The sequence below is a fragment of the Fukomys damarensis genome, unplaced genomic scaffold (assembly GCF_012274545.1).
Source record: "Fukomys damarensis isolate Sample0158 unplaced genomic scaffold, DMR_v1.0_HiC HiC_scaffold_13, whole genome shotgun sequence".
Lineage (NCBI taxonomy): Eukaryota > Metazoa > Chordata > Mammalia > Rodentia > Bathyergidae > Fukomys > Fukomys damarensis.
Window position 1 is genome coordinate 3,986,098 of NW_022900925.1, and position 23,588 is coordinate 4,009,685.

The 23,588-nt window shown below is 33.7% G+C and overlaps 1 protein-coding gene and 1 non-coding gene across 2 annotated transcripts in view; one reads left to right on the top strand and one right to left on the bottom strand.

The window, feature by feature from the left end:
* Positions 1 to 23,588, bottom strand: part of LOC104858574 (protoheme IX farnesyltransferase, mitochondrial) — a 122,472-nt gene that overhangs the window by 49,986 nt on the left and 48,898 nt on the right. The gene's annotated exons all lie outside the window — the stretch shown is intronic.
* Positions 6,844 to 6,950, top strand: LOC117285947. Its single transcript, XR_004517066.1, has one exon. It is a non-coding gene; the product is annotated as a U6 spliceosomal RNA (small nuclear RNA).

Here is a 23,588-nt window from a genome sequence, read left to right on the forward strand (position 1 = left end):
GTGCTTGCAAGGCAGGCAGCAGAACCACTGAGCTAAATCCCCATCCCAGAATACTACTGTCTTAAAGAAATAATTACAAACACAAGATGGTTTTCCTTTCTTAACTAGGCCTCTTTTGAGTTTTAAATGCAAGGTTTCAGGCTGGTAGGAAGATAAGTTTTCTAACAGAGATACCCTTATTCCCTCTCTTATTTTTTGAGGGGAATTGTGAGGGGAAACAGTGAAAACAGAAGAAAGGCTTTATATTAGCAATGAGGATACTGAAATAATAAACAATGAAAAGCTGATCAGAGGCTAAATTATGAACAACACTTACTGTCAGATTTTACAGATAAAACATTTTAAAACTTTAATGAATGCACTTCAGTTAGATTTTACTTTACAAATGTCACACAAAATTCTTATTTTCATATCCCACATTTTAACAACATTCTAGACCATGTATCACTTTAGTTACATGAAGCAGTAAAATTCAAAATGTAAGTGCCAAGCTAAAACAATAAATAACAATAACCATTATTACAACCACGAAACTCATAGCAAATGAAAAGGCAAATAGATCATTTAGAATTATATCTGTAATGATGTAAAACAATGCTAGATAATAAATATTGTTATAAGAAAAGAGCAAATCATGATGAATTACATAACAATTAGTATATTTATTTTAGCCTATCCAGTTGACAGTGACTTTTACTCTGTAATAATATACTGAAATAGTCCTAATTCTTATAAAAAGAATCATATAAATGTCAGCTGACATTTAATAAGAATTATTTTGAAACTGCTTCAAATATATACAAAAGTATGATTTTAAACAGATAAATGGACATTAAAATTATAATTAAGCTTAAAATCCTAGATATTCATGTACCAATTTTTGAAAAAGTATGTCAGAAATAAATGAGAATCTAATTTACACTAATGTAATTTTTCAAAACGATAACTCTAATAATTATATTTGAGGCATCATTTCCTTTACCATTTATCATAATGTCATGACATGAATTCTGTTAAAAGTTTTTAAAAGAAAATTACCATCATATGATATATTGCACAGCATGACAACTATAATTAATAATAATGTTATATACTTCAAATTAGCTAAAAGAATGGATTTTAAGTGTTCTAATGACAAAAAAATAATAAGTACTTGAAGCAACAGATATGTTAATTAGCCCAATTTAATCATTACAAATATAAATATGGAAATATTAATTATACCCCATAAATATATACAATTACTATGTCAATTAAAAATAAAACTTAAAAAAACAAGAAGAAAAGTACACCACAAGCCAAAACTCTAAAAGCTATGTAATAAAAAAATCTGATGCAGTTAAATGCTGATGATTGCTACTTGAAGATTATTGACCACATATATTATATATTTAATAATTTAAGTTTTATATTACTTTCTAGCATGTCAATGACATTACTAATTAAAATGTTAAAGGTTTAAAATTAAAAACAAATATAAGTAGGGATATGAAGGAATATACTGTTTTAATATTATTTAGAATTAAAGGGGAAAAATGTAATTAGGACAAAACTCAAAGTTAATGAGTAAGTTTTAAAAAAAATACATTTTTATTGGTACATTTTAGGTATACAGTACAGTTAAATTCATCATTGGGATCTTGTACCTTTACAAGGTACAAGACATGACGTATCTTGGTTCTTATTTTTTCCCCATTCCCCTAGCCTCCCTTCATCCACTCCACCCTTCCCTATTTAAATTAACTTCTAATAGACTTTATTTTTAAAATTACAGAGAAAGGAAACAATACAGAAATAGAGAAGAAAACTGCAGGTCAAACAAAAAAGTGCCTAGTGCAGTACTTCTTTAGCAGGTAAAAACTGGAAAGAATACTAGATAGAATGGTTAAAATGTGTTAAAATGACTTGCTGGAGTATCAGGCAGACATTTGAAGTGGTAACTAAGAAAATACAATACTAACAGATGTGGCTATATGTTTTAAAAGAAGATTTGTGTATGGTTTGGTTTAGAAATTTTAAAAAATTAAATATTACATTACATTTTCCATTAAATATTTTAGGTTTTCCAAAAACACATAAGAAATATAAAATTTTCCTTAAACCCTCTTAAAGGTTTGAGGGAGGAAGGTCCTTATGAAGATGGCAACTCAGACTTAAAAAAGCAACTCCAGTTAGAAAAAGTTTCTTTACTTTTTAGAGCTCTTTTCAAAAGGACATTTTCGATGGCTTTACTTATTCATATAGAGACGCAGCTCTCCATGCTTATGATGCTCAGAATTTCTGCTTCATTTCCATTATTACTCCTCTGATATCTTTTAATTTGTTCAAGAAGTTGCAGTTATTTATTAAGATAGCAAGAAAGGTGGCAGTCCCGATACACTGCAAGCTGAAACGATTTCTAAGTATTAGGTACCATATAGGGAGCATTCTCCTACACAAAAGGCTTCAGAAGTGCACATCTGTATTTATTTCCACCTAAAACTGTGATGTTTATGAACTAAATATCTAAATCTATAATCATTATACAACTTCTGTATCTTTATTCATTTAATTTCATTGCCAAGAAATCTTATTTGCTTATTTATTTTGCAAAAAAATGTGGCTGTGTTATTTCATTTGAAACTTTCTCAGAAAAAATTCAATTATAAGATTTAAAAACCTTTTATTTTTATCAATTTTTGACCTGAAAAATCATGAACATTGTTGCCTATGGATTTAATGATTAAGGATATATTATTTTCACTGAGTCAACTGGCAAATTTGTTATGAATAAACAATTCCATAGATACTACCTAACATTATGAGGGTTAATGAAAATGTTAGCCTCTTATGATGCCCATTCACAACTTTATCAAAGCAGGTAAAAATTTATAGCTAGTTTAGTAAGTAAATAAATATGATAAGCAAAATAAAGAACATCAATAGGACAATTCCTTGATGTGGTAATGCACTGATTTATTACTATTTTTAAAATTGGAAATAATGTACTATTTGTTATTACTTATTGAGAGTTTATTATTACCAAGTACAGGGCTAAGGGCTGTGAACTACCTCATGTAATCCTCACTGTGGCTTTGTTTGGCATTATCCTTACCTTCATTTTAAAAAGAAACTGATGCCCAAACAAATAAACACACCGAGATCATAGTGCTTAGATATGACCTGCAGCAATCTAGTCTTCGCTTTACTACTACTCTATTTATCTCACACAGCAGAGCACCCTTGAGCAAAAGACTGGCTGCTATGAGGAGACCATGAGTCATTATGAGACAAAGACCCCTGGCAACTCAGGGTCAGTCTCAGGAGTTAAGATATTTATTTATGAATTAATAAAGATAGTACAACAAGATTCAAAGAAAGGCCAAGTAACTGGCAATAATAACTTTAGAAGAAAGGTAGATTATAATGCACAATATTGTTAAATCCAAAATGTGGCACACCAGACATTGGGGTACAAACACCTCAAAACTTGTAGCACAGCTAGTGCTGTTTAATTAGTAGCTAGCACTAAAGATCAGGCAGGGCTAACCCTTCACAAGTAAGAATTGTGACTTTAAAAAAGTCTTGTCACCAGTACAGTGGTTACCACTGGGAAGATACTATGGAGAAAATGTTTCAGGTTATTTTATTCTTTTCAAAAGGGACATCTGTTATGCTTACTTTCATTGGAATCACTTATAAAGTATTAAATAATTTCAATGTTTGACAATATGGACTCAGTTAATGTAAATTTTTCTTTTATCCGCAAAATGGCACAATATGCAATATTTTAAAAAGACTTTAAAGGCAAATAGCACTTAATAACCTAGGAATTTCTTGGATTGGTATTAAGAGGAAAAAGCCAGATTGTAACATGTCATATATAGTATTATGTCTACTTGTGGGTATATTGAAAAAGACTGGACAAGAGCTATAAACCAATGCTGAGTGATGCCATTTCCCTTGTAAAGAAATGTTATTCATGGCTGTCTCTTTAATGAGTATCACTTCACAAGATATTTGAAAGAAAAGGGGAAAAGAAAGAAGGGAATGGAATTAATATAAGAAAAAGAAAAAATGGAAGCAAAGTCTTTGTAGATAGGGAAGGGTGGAGGGGTTGAAGGGAGGGCAGGGGGATGAGGAAAAAATAAGAACCAGGATGGATCATGTAAAGGTTCAAATTTCCAATGATGAATGTCGTTATATCGTATACCTTAAGTGTACCAATAAAATTAAAAGATATTTGAAAGAATCAGAAATAATTTAGCTTATTTTGGCATAGTAAGATAGCTAGGTTGAAAAAAATCTGTAAAAACAATCAAACTGCTTCTGCCATTCAAGAACATTTGGAATTAAGAACTCTGATAGAGTCGTAAAACTATCTCAATACTGACAAATCCACATGGAAAGAAAAATGAGGAATACAAGCAATTTGTTGAAAGACATGCTGACTGCATTTGACAAATGGAAAACAGCAATAATTTCCTAATGTTGAATCAAAGAGATCTTCCTTTCCCTCCAAATGTCAGACTCAAATACTCTCCAACCCTCGTCCTTTTGACATCCAATATAGAATACCTTAATACTGTTTTCTAGCCTACTTTAATATTCTTCTTCTTTATGAACTCATTTGTGATATTAAAAGGATTTGTTCTAGAAGTTCTGAAAGCTTGTATATAAGCATCAGTTTGGAATTCTAATTATACTCTTTTAACAAAGCTACCCTTAAACTTTTCTGTATTGAAACATTAAATTTGCAATACTCATAAAAATAATAATTTCTGTTCTCCCTATTTTTTGCCAATGTTTAAAAAAAAAAAGAATCAAGTACCACTTTGAATGCATTAATTTTAAAAAGGAAATTACTGGGTTAAAAGGTATATTTTTGGATTCTATCACTCAGACATACATATTGTACATGATTACATTCAAATGTTTTATTCATTTATCATTCATAAATTTCCCATGTCATTAAACATTACTGAGAAATGTGAATCTTATATTGATATATAATACAGATAAAATACAATTTGCTGAGACCATTTTGTGTTGAGATTATATCTAACATATTCATAATATATAAAATATCTGCGTATATTTTGATATTTAGAAAAAATTCTAGAAATGAAATTGATGAGTTGAAAGAATGTATATTTTTAAGAATTTTAAATTATATTTCAAACATTTTCTTCCTTAATATCCCCATTTACAGTCCAAACGGCAGTGAAAAGGCCTTTATTCCAACATCTTTAACAATGTTAGATAAAACAATTAAAAACAAAACAAGGAAACACCTTAAAATATCCCTACTTATTTAATTATCCTCTACTGCCTGTAGCCTCACATAGACTTTTCATTTTAAGAAAACAAACACAAAACATAAATTCTTAGGATAGCGTAAACTCGAAGTTCAAAGAATTTTAAATGAAGAATATAGACAAGTGAAAAGATTTTAACATAAATATACACTAACTCCTACAGCTCTAAAAATGTTTAGGTCAATAGGTAGTTGAATTTTGAAATGAAGCAATCAGCATATGCAAATACCCTTTGCAAAGTGAGTAAGTCATATGAATCTTTCTCCCCTTTCACTATGATTAATTTTTCACACTGGGAGGCATGCTGAAATTCTGATTCTGCTAAACCTTATTAATGAGACAACTGAAAAAAAACCAGCCCAGCATAAAAGTGTTTTTTGAGGTAAGGCATTCACTATATATCGTGACATAGACATATCAAGAAGATTGGTAAGTTCAAAGTCCAAACAACAAAAGTCTCAACTGTGCTTTATGGCAAAAAATTTCCCCAAAACATTGATGCAGCCAAGGTGAATGTAAAGGATTTTAAGAAAAGTGAAAAGAAATGAAAGAAAATCTAGAGTTTTTATTTTTTCATTAGCGGCAAAAAAAGTGCATCTAAATAAAAGTATATACTTAACTTTTTCTTAGAAAGATGCCTGTTATTTAAAAATCAAGTGGTAAATCACTCTTCTATTATGTCTGAGAAATACGCTGCATGCAAATAAAGGTTTTAGAATAATGTAGTAATTTTCTGCTTTGAAATCCCAAACCTTACAGAAATAAAACTAGTTTCAATGGAGATCTTCCCAGAATTTCTCCTAAATCTAAGTTCTGAAAACAATTTACTGAAAATCATTTTACTTAATTTTCCATGACTCAAGATGCTGGCCCAGATATTAGGCTAGGAAGCCTCACTATCTAACAAAGTGCTTTTCATTGTGTAGTTCAGGGACCATCGGTATCAGAATCTTCTGCATTACCTAATTATAAATGCAGGTACCTGACCCATTCTCAATCTTCTAAAACAAAACATCGAGAAGTCCTGCATTTCATTCAGCTCCTCAGATGATGTCTTATCTATAGCAACATTTGAGAACTACTAATCTAGTATTCACAATCAGTAATGTTCTTGCTAAAACAATAAACACATTTTCTTTTGAACGAAATAACTTTATTAGCTCCAAATCTTATCATTAAAATACTGATCATCAAATCTATTGAAAGATTTCAACCAGGTAAATACTGTATTACTCTGCTAAAGAAAAGACTCAATTAAAATATAGCAACAGAACCAATAAACGAAGCAGCACAGGAAGACAAAGAACTCTCCATATAAAATGCATACAACTTTACCTATTCAAAGGTGAACACTTACATGGTGTGAATCTTTGTTATACAATGGACAGAAATGTCATATATTTATTTGTTTAATTTAAAGAGAATTTTATATGTATAGTTATACACTACTGTCCTAAATTCAGAATAAAATAACAACAATAAATAAATAAATGAAGAAGTTCCATTTGTATAGATGCAAAGAGCGTTTTAAAAATACAGTGAGTCTGTGCTCGCTTCGGCAGCACATATACTAAAATTGGAACGATACAGAGAAGATTAGCATGGCCCCTGCGCAAGGATGACAGGCAAATTCGTAAAGCGTTCCATATTTAAAAAAAAAAATACAGTGAGTCAATATCCTGCTTATCATATTATGGTAATTAGATAAAGGGTATTTGGAATCTATTTTTTTCTTATAATTGCATGTGATTCTATGATGATCTCTAAATATTTTAGTTAAAAAAACACCAAGAACATTTAATCTGCCCATGTGTAATAAAGGAACTACTACTTTGGAAGGCATACTTTCTGATACTGAGGTTAAAGGGTATCGCTGTTTTTTATCCTCTCCAGTAGTACATTACATCACACATATTCTTTGGGAATAGGCTTACTCTCCTTTATGTGCTTGTTGTCCCTTTCTGAAGGTGGAAACATCTGTCCCACACACAAAGCAAAATTAGGCATCCTGACTTACTGTATGCTCTGAAACACTATCTAACAAAGGTGGAAGCAATGCTTTTTATCTTCTGATGTGTGTAACCACTAAAATATGTCAAGACTCAGTTAATTTTTTCCAGAAAACAAACATTTTCTAACATATAAATTGTCTATTAGATTTCTTGATGACTAGTAAAAAAAAGTCAATACAGAAGATAATCTTACATTTTTTCTCTTCACATCCCATAAGAACACTTGAACAAGCATGTACAGTGTATACAGTATGGACTATACTGGGAAAGTTTTTAATTATAAGTAACTAAAAGAATTTAATATTTATGATGCAAGAAGAAATTCTTTAACACTAAAGCAAAAAGAGTCATGATTCTAGTAACCAACTCAAAGAACTGTTATGAATACAAGAGTTCCCATCATTCATAATTATATTAAATATATTTTGTAAAGTGAAAGGATTTCTATATGTGACATAAAATTTCACTTATGCCCTACAAAGTAAGACAGACTAAAGCCTAGTTAAATTTATATTGGAACTAATGAAAACTCTGAATTAAAGACTATTTTTAAAGAAAGGATATTTTCTTACTTTGATCTATGATAAATGTCTCATGAATTTACACTTTAGTAATTAGTGATTTTTTCAGCATCCACACCTACATCATGAGTAAGTGATCTCTATTTAGCAGAAGTTTTCATTCAGTATATGCTACTTTATACTTTTAACAATATTCTAAATTAGTAGTGAGGGATAATGGCACTTAAAATGCTTGAAAACCAATTGTTTAAGTGTCTTCAGGTATAATTTATCAAGTACCTTTTATCACTCATTGACTAAAATTAGAAATCACATTTTAAAATTCAGCTAATTACACTATTAGCTACTATGAGGTATACAAAATTAGACATAATACATTCAAAGAATACATTTAAGCTAAGAAATAGTTCAAGGACTTTACTATTCATATTAAATTTTAAAAATAACAATATTGAATTTCTTCATAAGTATTCCATAACTGAACCTTTCATAAATTCAGTTAGTCCAAATTAGTATAACTATAGCTATAATAATACAGAATAGCGAGTAGCCAGAGGTTCCTGCAAAGCTTCTTTAATGAATGACTTATAAAAATATTTTATTAACAACTTCCTTGTTTAGATTTAAATACACACTTCTAAAATACTTCATTAGTAAACAAAATATAATCAGTAGCCGCACTGTGATTTTGTGTTTTCAAAGTATAAAAATTAACTTTATTCCAGTCTAACTAAATGAATATGCGGTCTAATTACAAAGATAGAAGCTGTTACTCTAAAGTTTCTAGTAAAAAACCGTAGCTTATTTTAATAAATTTGGCTTATTTTCATTAACTCTGAGGAAAGTTTGAAGGAATTTTATCAAATAAATATTAACCCAATTTACAAACACCACTCACTTATCTGAAAGCTTTACATGTTACTACAAGTCATTAAGTAAAAATTTTCAACAAAATTTCTAAACTGATTGAGTTATACTGTTTCTTTTAGGAATAACATAAATCTAAAATGAACTAAACTTGGAAGTAAGAATAGCTAAACTTCTAATGGCATAAATAGCATTATTAGATTAAATATTTTTAGTTACAGTGCATTATTTTTCTTTAATTAAAACATTTTAAGTTATGATAGAGCTTCAGAATAAAGGAAAAGTAAAAAGCTGGGGATGTTTCTATGATATAGATTTCTTTTAGCTGTTTTCTTAATGCTACAGGTTTCATTTACTCCTTTGCAAATAATCTAAAGTCAGAAATTATGCTTTGTCTAAATACTATAGAAAATTTTAACACTTCACAAAAATGTTCTAGAATAAGGTAATTATTTGTAAGATAAAAATTATTTGTAATTAAGGAAGTATTATGGACAGAAAAAGACTTAAAACCATCATGCTTTCATAGTGCCACTGGCATTCATTAAACTGCTAAAACTGCAAAGTGGTAAGAGAATCAAGAGGAGGAATATTCAGTCACAGAAGGATCATACCTCTATTTTGTGTCTATCGAGGTTATCAGTTGTCTTACTTCAGATAAAGCTTTTATAATAACAAATTTGACCATCTATACTTATCTTCCTTCAGAATTTAAAACAACAAAATCACAGAGCCTGGTTCTGTATATGTATCCTAGGCACAAGTGATTGCACAGCTGTGGAAAGCTCCATCTCAAATATCAAAAATTCCTGATATAATAAAATGGTGTAAATTTAAACCACCCATTTCTAATCCAATTACTTTATCTCCTCACCTCATCGACAATGATTTCATGATGTTTGGATGAAGAATGATGTGGCATTTGGTTCGTGATTAAATTCTACCACAGGATATAGGAATATTATGGAAATCAAACCTAAATAAAAGCATGCAATTTTTTTTAACTTAGATATAAATGTACATATTGTTTTAAGGAAATTTCGAGTTAGAAAGAAATCATTTCATAAAACAGCTATTATGCATCATGTTATAATTTAATCTTCCAATACTTTTAGTCAGAAGAGTCTCTAAATGAAAAAGACTTAGTCCAAAAGCTGATTTAGGTTTCTGAATCTAATTATTTTCCACAATAATGTATGTCAGAATTACAACACATATATCAACATTATATGGTAGTGACTTGTCCATAATACTCCTGGGTTAACATGGCAACAAGATAAGAGTATAGTGTAATAATTTAAAGGATAAATTCCTGCTTATTATGTTTTGTAATATTACTGTCTTAATTAGTGCTACCAGAAAATGTGAAGTCACATTTTATTTTGTTTTGTCTTTTTTTGACCTGGTTTATTTTTGCTCCATCCACTATTATTTTATGGCAAAATGTGACCATCTAATCACATTCAGTTACCTTAAACAATTTCACCATGCAAAACCGGGCCAGAATAAACTGCCTCATACAGGACTTACCTTCCTTAGTAAAAGTACAGTAAGCTGAGAATTGGACCGTGTCCTTTTCTAGTCTCTTGATTTCTAATAAGGGACCACAGCAGACACGGGAGTAGTTTTGATATCTCCCTAGCTTCCCAAGAGAAAAGAGAAGTAAAAAAGGCTGACATTCTGATGTACTTAAGAATTCAGACTGGGAGGAGAGATTCGGAAACAAGGGCTGATGCAGTTTTCTGTGTTTTGTCTGTATTTGTTTTATCAGCTCTTTAAATGAATATGTTAATCTGCCTCCTAAATTTCTTACAGGAATTAAAGAATCACATGGATAAACTGACATATACTAAGTGCTCAATGAAGGACTGCTATTCTTACCCATTTCCATCCTGCAAACATCATTCAGCAGTTTTTTAGTTGCAATCAGTCTATTTTTATAGATAGAAGCTTATTAAGCATTTAAATTGTTACTATGTTTCTGATCCTACAGAGTTAATATTCAATATGGGAATGACTAAACTCATCACTGAGTAAGGGGTTTTCACAAACAGAGTAACTCATGGGTTTTTAAGTCACAAGGTACAGAAAGATTCCGGGAAGTTTTTTTGTTTGTTTGTTTTGTTTTGTTTTTTGTATGGGAGATCAAACTCAGGACCTCTCACTTGCCAGGCAATCGCTGTGTCACTCAGCTAAATCCTGGCTCCTGGGCTGGGGATTTAGCTCAGTGGTTCCGCCACCTGCCTCTCAAGCACAAGGAACCAAGTTCGATCCCCAGCACCAAATAAAGAGATAAATAAATAAAATCCCAGCTCCTGGAAATTTTTATAGGAGATGATGGGGCTGTTTATTTGGGGGGAGGAAAAGTAAAATAGGGAGAGGTGTGGGACCTAATAAGAAAGGAATGACAGCAAAAAAGGGAGAGAAAACAAGAAAGATGAAGATGGCAACAAGAAACATGACTATGAAGATGCAGAGAGAAGACAATGATAATGACAATGACAAGAGCCAAGAAAATAAAATAACAACGATGAGAAAGATGACAAAGGGGATCAAGTAGGAAAATTAAAAGGTCTGATTTAATACTTTGGGGAAAAGAATCCTCCAGTACAGTCAAGGCTCCAGTTTATATATGAAAAAGCTGAGGCTACATGAGATTGAGTAATTACATAATCATCACTCCTGGCAAATACAGCTAGAAGACTATTCCATTTCCCAACCTAGGATCCTAACCAGTACATGAGTTTCCATCCTTTATGAACAACTATCAGATGTTCCTGGGATGTTTTTAACTGAGTTGTACTATCCAGGCAGTGAGGGGTTCAAGTCATCCAGTTTTAACACAGACGGCTCAGATTTGAACGCAAAGAGCCAAAATGGATACAATGTATCCACCTAGTGTCTTTAATTGTCAAACTATTTCACGAACATGAGGGGAATGTTTTCTTAGGAAGGGAGGAGTTATTCTAAGGAAGGCAGAATGAAAGCATCCACAGGATATTTACTCCTCTAATATGACTTAATTCGGGAATAAAAACTCTCCATTTATAGCTTTTCTTTCTTTTTCTTTTTTTTTTTTTGTGGTACCGAGGATTGAACTTGGGTCCCTGCACTTGTGAGGCAGGTCCAGGAACCACTGCACTAAAAACCCCAGGCCAAAAACTCTCCATTTATATCCAGAGGACTTTATTTCTTTGATTTTTGTTGAAACCATATCTGGCACGAACTAGCCTTAGCATATTTATTACACCCTCCCAGGAGGGCAAGAGAAGGCAGAAGATGAATAGGGCTCACACATATCTGGGATGAAGGCGTGTCACAAGTTAATTCATGTGGTTTCTTAATATGCGACCCCAGTGTGTCCTAGATAGGTCAATGTACAGGATGAAGAACAAGGAACAGGTTTGCAGTCTGACTCCTCAATAAGTTAAAATAAAACCACCCACCATGTATGTCTTCAATTAAGCCAGACAATCCTCCCATCCTTTCCTACCATAGCTCTGCTTTGATACAATCTTTCTCTCCGGTATGTTTGCAATACATAATTTTTACATTCCTTTCATAAGTTGCTACATGTACATAAACACTCCTTTCATCCCACTTTTCCACCCCTTGAGCCCCCTTGGTTCATCTCTTGAGCCCCTTCTCATTACGTAAAGGTCTCTCTACTTCCTGTTCTCCATCATTTTTTTTTTTTTTTTTTGTACTGGGGATCGAACTCGGGTCCTTGCGGTTGCAAGGCAGGCCACCGAACCACTGAGCTAAATCCCCGGCCACTTGTGGTGCTCTTTGTATTCCATGACGACACCAGTGGTAGTTTCCTGTCTTTTTATTTTTCCATGTCCTTTTTCTCAAAGCATAAATTGGGTAAGGTCAGTGTTGGATTCCCAAGAGAGGATGCGAAAATCTTTCTGAAAAGCACAAATAAGTAAGGAAAAGCAGATAACACAAAAAAGGCATCAAAACAAATCAGAATTCCTGAAAGCAAAACAGAAGGCAGTGGAGTAATGTCTTTGAAATATATATAATTTTTTTTTAAGACAGGCTCTTGCTATGTAGTTCAGGCTTACCTTGAACTCACCACGTAGCCCAGGCTGGTCTGGAACTCTCAGTGATATTCCTGCCTCAGCCCCAAGTGCTGGGATTACAGGAGTGAGCTACCACACCCGGCTATTCTCCATCTTTTATTTTGCATTTTACTTACAAAATTTTGGGCTTCTCATATAAAAGAAAGTGTGATATTTAAGCTTGTGTGTTTTATTTATTTCACTTAATATTATGGTCTCAAGACTCATCCATTTTCCTACACCTGATTCAACTTTATCTTCATGGTAGAGTAGTACTCCATCAATTAAAAAGCATCCACGCAGCTAGGCATGGTGGCGCACACCTGTAATCCCAGCACTTGGGAGGCTGAGGCAGGAGGATCTCTGGGAGTTCGAGACCAGCCTGGACTACATAGTGAGTTCCAGGTCAGTCTCACCTACATAGTGAGACCCTGTCTCAAAAAACAACAACAACAACAACAAACATCAAAAAAACAAAAAGCATCCCCACAGCAAAAGAAACAACAGAGTGAAAAGACAATCTACAGAATGGGAAATAATTTTTGCCAACTATTGCTTAGATAGAGGACTCATTTAGAATATATAAAAAGAAAAAATTAGTTTCACAAAATAAAATACCCAATCAAAAATGGGCAAGTGAAATGAATAGACATTTTACAGAAGTACAAAAACCCCCACCCCCCAATAAAAGAAGTATAAAAGGCAATAAATAAATGAAATATTCAATACTGCGGGGCATTAGAGAAATACAAATTTAAACAACATTAAGATTCCATCTTAGCTGGGCGTCGTGGTGCATGCCTGTAATCCTAGCACTCCAGTGGCTGAGGCAGAAGGATTGTTGTGAGTTCAAGACCAGCCTGGGCTACACAGTGAGTTCCAGGTCAGTCTCAACTACATAGTGAGACCCTGTCTCAAAAAAAAAAAAAAAAAAAAAATCCATCTTATTTCAGATAGAATGGCCATCATTAAGAAATCAAATAACAAATGCTGGTGAGGCTGTGAGGAAAAAGGAACTTTTCTACACTGTTGATGGGAGTGTAAACTAGTACAAACCCTCTGATACAGGGTTTGCTACAGGGAGACTGACTCTTCAAGGTAATGAGGTCTGTTGTTGTTGAGTGCAAAGAGCTTGTATCTCCCTATCTTTCCTTAGCTAAAGGAACACATGTCTTGCAACGCATACAGTGCAATGCTGGAAATGATTGCAAGTTTTCTCAAGGGGCCTTAAATAAACAGTAAAAGCAAACAAAAATGGAGAGGGTTGAAAGAGTTGATTTACTCATGTAAGTCTAAATTTAAAAAATAGCTCTACCATATACGCATTAAGAATACAGTGAAGATTATAAAATATATAAATATAAGTACATAAACAAATAGGAAGCTTTAAGTAGATTTGGATAGTGTGTAACTGGAAGTCAAACACTGGAATTGAGGCAGGAAAAACCAAGAGCCTGAATAAATAGTTTTAGTAGCAACTAAAAGTTGCATTATTTATATACTTACGTATTTTGAAAGAAAAAGTATTATTTAATCAAAGTGAAGACATTTCTGTAAAATAAAATTTAAATACAATGTATTTAGCAGCATTTGAAATCTAAAGAGAAAGGTATCTTTATCAATGCAAAACAGGTGTCAAAAAATAAATGTAAAAATATAGATTTTAGAAATGTACCTGGAGATATGCTTTTCTTAAAGTTAGATGCTTTTGTTTAGGTTCTGTGGTCCTGCTCTAACTCAGTCCAGCTGTACAATCATAAATCCACCCATAACATACTTAAAGCACCCTGCTCCCTTCTCCATACCCTTTTTATTTAATTATCTAAATATTTGAGGTGAAAGCATTTTTACGAGGACTCACACATGCAAAAAGATCACAGAACTCTTTACTATATCCACACACTATTAGGAGAATACTGGATATTATACATCCTAACCTACTAAACTGTAATGGTTTATTATGATCAAATGAATATTTGAGAACAGATTTCTGCCAAAAATATAAAGTAAAGTAAGAAAAACAGGTGATATTAACAAAATCTTAATGTAATGAAATACATATTTGGTATTTGGTATGTTTATTAGTATTTGCAAGGAAAGCGTTTGTTAAAAAAGCATCGTTTTTAATGTTCAAAGCTAATGTTTTAATTTTAACATTTAAATATAAGATAAAACCAAAACACAAGTTTGATCCCTGGTACCACACACACACACACACACACACAAAGATAAAACCTTAACAAATCAGTCTACAGCTGAAAATGAAATCACTCAAAGCTATAACATTAAAATGTACATACCACATGATATAATTCTATAATTCGTTCATGTTTAAAAAAAATCTATGAGCCCAAAGTAGTTTGTTTTTCATCTTTCACTAATAATACAGTTCAAAGAAATCTGTTTATTAAACTATTATAGGTACCAAAAAGAGTTAAAATTAAACATAAAATGTCTATACTGTAGGAAAAAAAAGATAAATCAGATTTACATACAGCATCTGCAACAAATTTGAGGTACTGGCTAAGGTCCCATGCTGTAATTTAAACACCACACACACACACATACACACACACACACACACACACACACGCACACAGAGATTCAAATATCAGTACTATTAAAAATGCAACTTTTGAAAAAAATTAAAAACACTTCTAAAGGTGGTGGTACCCTTGAAGTGGCCATATTACCAGACTATTTTGGCTCTTGAGGGCAAAATAAGAACAACTCAGTACACATAATTAATATAAAGACAGATAACTGTGCAAACAATATCACCTTTTTTAATACCCAAAGAATAATATTAATTTTAATTTAAAGAATAATATTAATTTTAATTTAAACAGGCAAAAAAATGCATTGTTAATGCATCAGTTCACATACATATATATGTTAATTTTTATTTAACAGGAATCACTAGTGCAATATGATTGCTTACCTTTGCTCTATGTGAATATAAGAGGAAAGCACTGATTATCCTTGAATGTTTCTAAGTGATGTTACAAATTCTCACAAGTACAGAAAATATACACGGTGGCTCATTTTTATTTATAAACATCAAGATTTTACATAAGAATATTCCTTACTTCTCTTTCCCTGCCCCCAGGTTATAAATGCATGAGAAAACTGAGGTAATAATGAATAGCTGAAATATGCTGGTGTGGACCTGTTGTTGACCTCATCAGAATGTCTCAGTGCTATAACTTTAGTATCAGGAACAGGGATACAGGAAGAGTGGCCTTCAAAAAATCATCTATCCAAATCAACAAATTTAAGAAACCATACACCTACCATAAAGAGGCTGTCTTAGTAAAGAGAACTAATAGTTTAAATGTGTTAAACTGTTCTATAACTTACTTTAAATTAACTATATAAAAGACCCAGAGCTAATTAAAAAATTATATTTTATATCACAGTTTTGGTAAAATTAAATTATTTTCTTCAAGAGTTTAGTTCAAAGATTAAATATGAAGACTTGGACATTCAGTCCTTGGCTCAAAAGTGATCATCTATTACTCATGGAAACATGAATTCGAATTATTAAGAACTTTTTACTAAAGCTAAAATCACACCAGAGACCAAATCAATATGATTTATTTAGCATATTTCAATAGTTCACATTAATATTTAAAGTAAATATTTCTCCATAATTTTTAAACGCAAATAAAACATTACACAAAGTCAGAAAAAATTATAAACCCGAGTACTTCGGGGCTTAAGAGAATTAAATAAAACACCAAGTTACTAAAGGCACATTAGTGAGTTCTTCCTCTAATATTACACTGCCGTGTCTGCCCTAACTCAGTGGACATCTCCCCACTTTCCCACCCTCTTAGCAAGGAGTTAAAAAAAAAGACTATTTTCATAAAAACATTAAGAAAAACAGAACAGTGACCACTGTCACCATGAAACACACACACACACACACACACACACACACACACACACACACACACACAAACACACACACACACACTCATTCCAGTTAGGCAGTTTAAAAATATGCATGCATGAAAATGCAGAATTCCATACTAAAATCTGAACACATCTATTCTATACTGTCTGGAAGTCACAAAGAGAAAAGTTTTAGTTTCCAGTTATTAATTAGCTGTGCTAATAGGATGTTTATTAAAAATAGTATTTATTTTTAAAATACACACTGGACATCTTCAAAACTAAGATGAGGATTACAGAAATGAGAAACTCAGGAGTATGTTTCAATGCAGTAATTCAAGCGTTTATATTGAACCTTTATTCAATGGTTCCACTAAAGGAATTTAAACTAGTGAGACCCAAATGGCTTAAGTTTAAACGGATATTGATTGAGAAGTAAACATTTGTGTCCATTTTAAAATAAAGATGAAATGGTAAAGTGCCTTCAAGCTAAACATATTTAAAATAATAAAAAGAAAGTAGTAAAGGATGAATCCTTATAAGGAATTAGAAAAAAAATCCCAGCAATGAATCAACACAAGTACCCCTTATTAATCGCAGTGTTTTGTTAGAAGCATTTTTCTAATTGACACTGAATTAGCATTTACTGTCCCAGACAGAGTTCTCCATGGCATACACTCTAATGGAGGTCGTTTGATGGCTTTGGCTCATATTAGAGGTGTAACAAAATAGATTTAGTGAGCAGAGGTAGCCATGGGGGCACAAACAGCACCGCCAAGTAGCTCTCCTCCTAACCCACCAAACAAGCTATGAAGCATGAAGCTCTCGCCCCTGACTAATATATTAGGTCCTCTAAAACAATACATTAATTATGCATTCACTGGAAGTTCAGACACTGTGCTTAATATGATTAGTGCTGCTGTCTACCCTACTTAAGTACTGACATGTATTTTAGAAACCGAAAGTGAACTGGATGCCTTCTACTACCCAGAACATTAGCTGTGAAGTCTTCTCATAGAAAACACAATAAAGATGAATGAATACACACAGGCCTCAACTACTGCTACTTGTAAGAGTCTTGGTTTAGTGTTTTAAAGTTGTAGGCATTTCCCTTTGTAATCCTCTCTCAAATTTATTTGCCTCCTCAAAAGCCGCATTTCATCATCTGGTTCTGAATATGGACCTCAATATGTTTTAAATTTTACAATGTTTTTCAGTATGAAAGCAAAAAATTTATTTTTCAATTGACATTTCTGCCTTTTAAATTGCATATGAACCTATTTTGTACAAGGTGAACTTAGCAAAGAATGATTTAATGCTACAAACACCTAAAATTCCATTCTAGACAGTTGCAGGCTTTATGGCACTTTTATTAATAAGCTGACAATGCTGTACAACACAGGCATGCGGTCACTTCCTATCAGCTGCAGAATGGGGGTCTTCTGTTTCTAGTGAATGCTGAAAACTACGCTCTCCACGAAATGTTTCAACTGCAGGAGTTGGGATAAAAACATTCCTACAGTCATTTCGCCAGTGTGCACTCATCAGTGACAACCTCTGTAAATACATTTAAAGATGAAGTTTACATTTCATTGTTCACATTTCTTGGGGTGGGGGGTGGGGATCCAAACATCTCATAAATCAATTTGTCCCCTGCTTTTACTGGCCATTTCCTATTGGATTTCAAACCAACATGAAAACTGGAAAAGTGATAGGAAAAGGAATAAGATAGAAATCATTTATACAAGGAACATTTTTAAACATTGGAAATTTGCTATAAGAAGAACTTACTGGTTGTGACTCAACATTAAACAAATAAGACCCAACATTTGCCACATTCCCACGGCATTAAAACACCCACTCTTCACAAGTTATTCCTTTTTTTTGGTACCGGGAATCGAACTCAGGTCTATGCACTTGCAAGGCAGGTGGCGGAACCACTGAGCTAAATCCCCGGCCCCTCACAAGTTATTTTTACAGCGGGCAAGAAGATATAAATTTTGACAAAGAACCTGACAAGGAGAAGTAGTGGCTGAGTTGGGCTCTAAAATCAGGAGGCTTCTCCAGAACCATGATTCACGCTAGACCACTAAGGGCAAGAACATGGCAGGTCATTTTTCCCCCTCCTTATATAATTCCCACAGGTAATCACCTAACAACCAGGCATATGAAATGAATACACCATCTTAATTACCAAGAGACCCATTAACAAATTACATATGCAACATGAACTGTGAAGACAGACACAAACCAACAAAGGGCAGCAAAAGCAGAACAGCACGTCCAAACTCTATCATCCCGACAGAGTAAGAAAAAACAACCTTCTTGAAAATTTGCTTTTAACTTCTTAATTTATGTTAATGAAAATGAGGGAAAAAGTAAATGAAAACAAAGCTTATTGTGGAATGAATACTCAGGATATGGCTCTGCTTTACTAAAATGATTTCATTTATCTTTAAGGAAATGGTGATAAAGTCTATTAAACTTTAAATACAAATCTCTCTAAAGTACTTGTTTATAATCACAAATTTTGCATCAAGAGGAAGAGATGAAGCAATTCTACCACTTAGAGAGTTGTCAAGCCTAACAGAGTGGTCACCCTGCAAGATTTGATGCAACAACTGACCTATTTATAGCTGAACTGAGCAGAAAACAAGAGTCAGCTAAACTGATTTATTCTTCAGAGACCCACTGTCACCTTGACAGGAGGGAGAAATGTGAAACTAACCACCATGCAATCAACTGTAACTGTTGTGAACATTTTATCTGCTTTAAAGTAACAAAAGGAAACCCAATTTCCCAGATGTGTACTGCTAATATGGAGCACCGAGAAGAGAAGAAAGTACTTGATACTGAGAGGAAAAATGTCTAGGTCTGAACATCATATGGTTTGACTTAAAAAGGATTGATTAAAGATACTTACACTAGTCTTGAACATAAATTGCATGCACCTGTTGCTTTCATAGTGACAGCCCTTCTATGCCCCTGTGAGTCTGAGAAGGCTTAGCCTGGGACAGAAAGCCCTGGCCAACTCCAAATCACATTACTTAACACCAGAGGAGAGAGGACTTATCAATCAATTTCAGTTTCTTTGAGATACATTATTTACATTAAAACATGATGCCAAAAATACCACAGAAATAACATTTACATTCTCTATGTAATGCTTTTCATTATAAATTGCCTTCTTAATTTTATGAGTTGTATAAATTCTTTAATTAGACAAATTAGTTTCATGTGTTTTCATCATGTTCCAGGCTATTTCATCCACACTGGGAAAATTAAATTCTTTAAAAAAGTTTAAATTTTCACAGCTCATGAATCAACACTGAGCCTATTCTGTTCAAATGGCCTTCAGAAAACTACTGAGCTAAAGCTGCTTTAAAAAGTATGATTTAGGGATCGAGTCTCTCACTGTGAATTAAGAATGCACAGCTTAAAAAAATTCTAGAGCAATCATCTATCAAAGCAAAAAGTAGACTGTATGACTGGATTTTTTAAAAAAGCTAGTGGTTCAATGATTGACAGAAGAAACTGGAATTCTGGGTTTGAGCCCTGGTACTATGGAAAGGGCACTGTGCCTCTAAGCCTGTTTCCTGATCCGTACTCTTATGATGACTCTTATTCCAGGTACCTCACAGAACTGTGGGACAATCAGGTGTCAAAGACCTGACTGACGACACAGCTCTGTGAAGTGCTCTAAAAATGTCAGGCAATATATTAACACTGTCACTCCTAGCCCTCTGTTAGCATCCAACTCCAAGTCACCCTTGGTGCTGTTTGTCTTTTGGGTGCTGACTGGGCTTGGCTTCTGCTCTCAGAAGTTTTGAAGCAGGCATACTCCATGTACAGGCAACTTCTCTGAAGATGAAAGCAGCAGAGAATTATTACATCTTGGCTTCTTTCAGTACAGATAAGATTTAGTTGGTTTCTGGAAGACATGCCATTCTGAAAGTCACAAATCTGATGTGGTTTATTGAAGCGCTGGAATTTTGGCCACTGGACTGGATGGTAACTTGGCGTCAGTAAAGACTGAGAGACTATGTGATGTATTTTGTGGCAGTAGGAAGGCCAAGTCCTAGAGATCACAGCACCATTTACCAATTGGCAGGACTTCTTTCAGTTGGACAAGAGCAGTTTTCTTCCTCAGAGATTCTAACAGTCACTGCCACCAAGGCATCAGTCCACTTTGCCTTTAAAACTGATGGAAAGTTAGGAGGCAGAGATACCATGAAGTTTAAATCATCACGTAGAATGATATAGAAATAGGTTAGATCTAGAAATTGGTTGCTAGCAAAATGGACATGAGAGTCTAGCACAGGTGCTCTGTGTACTGGTGTTTGTCAAAGCAAGGGTAGGAATTAGGTCTGTAAGTCGGAGTCAAAATATGAGGGCCAGGGGCTCAGATTCAGATAAACCTGGGAGGACTTCTAGCTCTGCCACTTGGCCAAATGACCTTTGGTAATTTGTGTACCTACTCTGAGCATCCATTTTCTCATCTGTCAGGTGGTGATAACAATACCTCACTCACAGGGTTGCTACGAAGATAAAATCAGATGATGGATGTAAAGTGCCTGGTGACCTAAACTGATAACATTAGTATGGTTATCATTATCACTATTGCAATTATAATTATTTGTAAAGTAGCCACAGAAGGGTGTCACCAAGGCATAGGCCACCATGGAGTTAAATGCTACACCAAAAGCCAAATGGGAAGTTGCAATATTATAATTCACTTGATCAAGAACTGGGAGATTAAAAAAAGGAGGGTCAAAGGAAATAGGGCCAGGGCTAGGTATAACATGGCGACTCTGCCTGAGACTCACAGTATTATATAATTCCAGCAGCTGTGTAACAAACCCCCACAGAATCAAACTAGTGACAGATTAGATACAAGAGAGGAGGCAGGTTACCGAGAATGCCTTACTGAAGAGACACATGTGTACGCTGAGAAAAGACAGTAAAGCCCCTAACTGGCAAATTTTATTTAGATACTTACAACTGAGATTTCTACTTGGAGATCAGTTTTCATAAACAGTTGAAAGATACAAAGTCATAAATTTCCTCTTGTAAGAAGCAGACCTCTTAGTCTTTCACCCCTTACAAAATTAAAAAAGTGCTTACAGGAAAAAATACACCCAAAATGCAGAATAGTAGTAGGTTAGGTTTATTTCCCATTGGTATGGCCCCTGTCTAATCAGACAATGGATGTAAACTACCTGTGACCTAAACCAATGCCATTATTACTGCTAACATTATCACCATTGCAATTATGATCAAGAATTAAGAAGCTCATGGTCCCAGAACAATCACACCATAATCTCAAAAAGGGTAAGAATTTATAAGATATGACTGTTAGCCAGCCAAATCTATTGTACTTGTAACAACCAAATTTTAACATTCTTGAAAGCTCCATATGGCCAAAGTTAGGGAATTAACTAATTAAAGAGATGGGATAAAAACAGAGAATCAAAAATTCAGTGCTTCTTTGAGAAAAAAAAAGAAACTTTTAATTTCATGAAAAAAATTAGACAATTAAAATTATAGAAAACACATTTTTTTTCACCAGAATCATCACTATTTTTAAAGACATTTAATCAAAAGATGATACCCTATAAGAAGCAGGCAAGCAAGGATTTGGTAAGATCACAGAGAGTGGGTATCAATTCATTTAATTGGCTGAGTTTTGGGAGGAAGAGGACCCAGGTCACAAAGTAGCATCTGCCACCCAGGCAGAGGTATATATATCTGTATACCAATAAAGCTGTAGGGCAAGTTAACTTTCTCAGATTGATCTCCTCTTCCTTATAATTGCCATCCTCTCTGAGTTCATGTTTCCTATGGTTGCTGGGGCTGTGGTAATAATGCCCTAACTGGTCAACGTGCCTCTAGGTGTTTCTCATTTTAGTGGCTCTCTACTTCCTATGAATCAAATCTGAACTCTTAGTCTGGCAATCATGACACTCAACAACATGGGCTTGGCCTATGGCCAGTTCTTTCCCTCCTGCATTTGGCTGCCCTAGGCCTCTCCATACCACACAGATGCATGTGTGTCAGTATGCCTTCCAGCTTCCCTGTTTGGGGTTAGGTTATTTCTTCTGACTAGAATCCTCCTTGCTCCATCTTGAAATCTCACACACCCTACACACTCAAGTTAAAATCCACTGCTTCTTCTCGAAGCATTCCCTACATCTTTGCACTGCATAATCCAGAGATATCAGTGTCATTTTATTTCTACTTATTTTCTACCCTGAACTGTAGTTGTCTGTGCATATACCTTACATTTCCCACGAGGTTATCTTATTTACTCATCTCCACTGAAAGCACATAGCACAAATAAACACCATCTTTCCATTTTACAGATGAAGAACTCAAGGGCCAGGCATTTAGCTCAGTGATCTGCCGCCTGCCTCAGAAGCACAAAGTCCCGAGTTTGATCCCCGGTACCAAAAACATGAAGAAATCAAAACAGAAATGTAAGTAATTTGTCCCATGTTACACAATCAGTAACAGACAGGACTCAAATTTGCGTTTTTAAATATCCTGGTTGTAGAGCTTCTATCAAGACCACTGCGGCTATTAGAAATCATCATATTTTCATCTTCACGTTAAGTGACAATTGTAACCATGATAGCATCACTCATCAACCATCCACTGACACAAGGAACATGAAAGGTTTCTGCTTACGGTTGTCTCCCCAAGGCCTAGTAACTGGTAATGTAATAAATGCCTACCTGAAAACATAAGAACTGAATACAAGTTGGATATACCAAGCATCTGGGTTTCTGGATCTCCTATCTTATTTTTTCTTCTTCTAGAGATGAAGTTTCTAATGAGGAAATGAATCACTAGAATATCTTTTTTCCAATAGCTATTTGGTATAAGCACACAGAGAATATTACATATAGTTTACAACCAAATCACTTT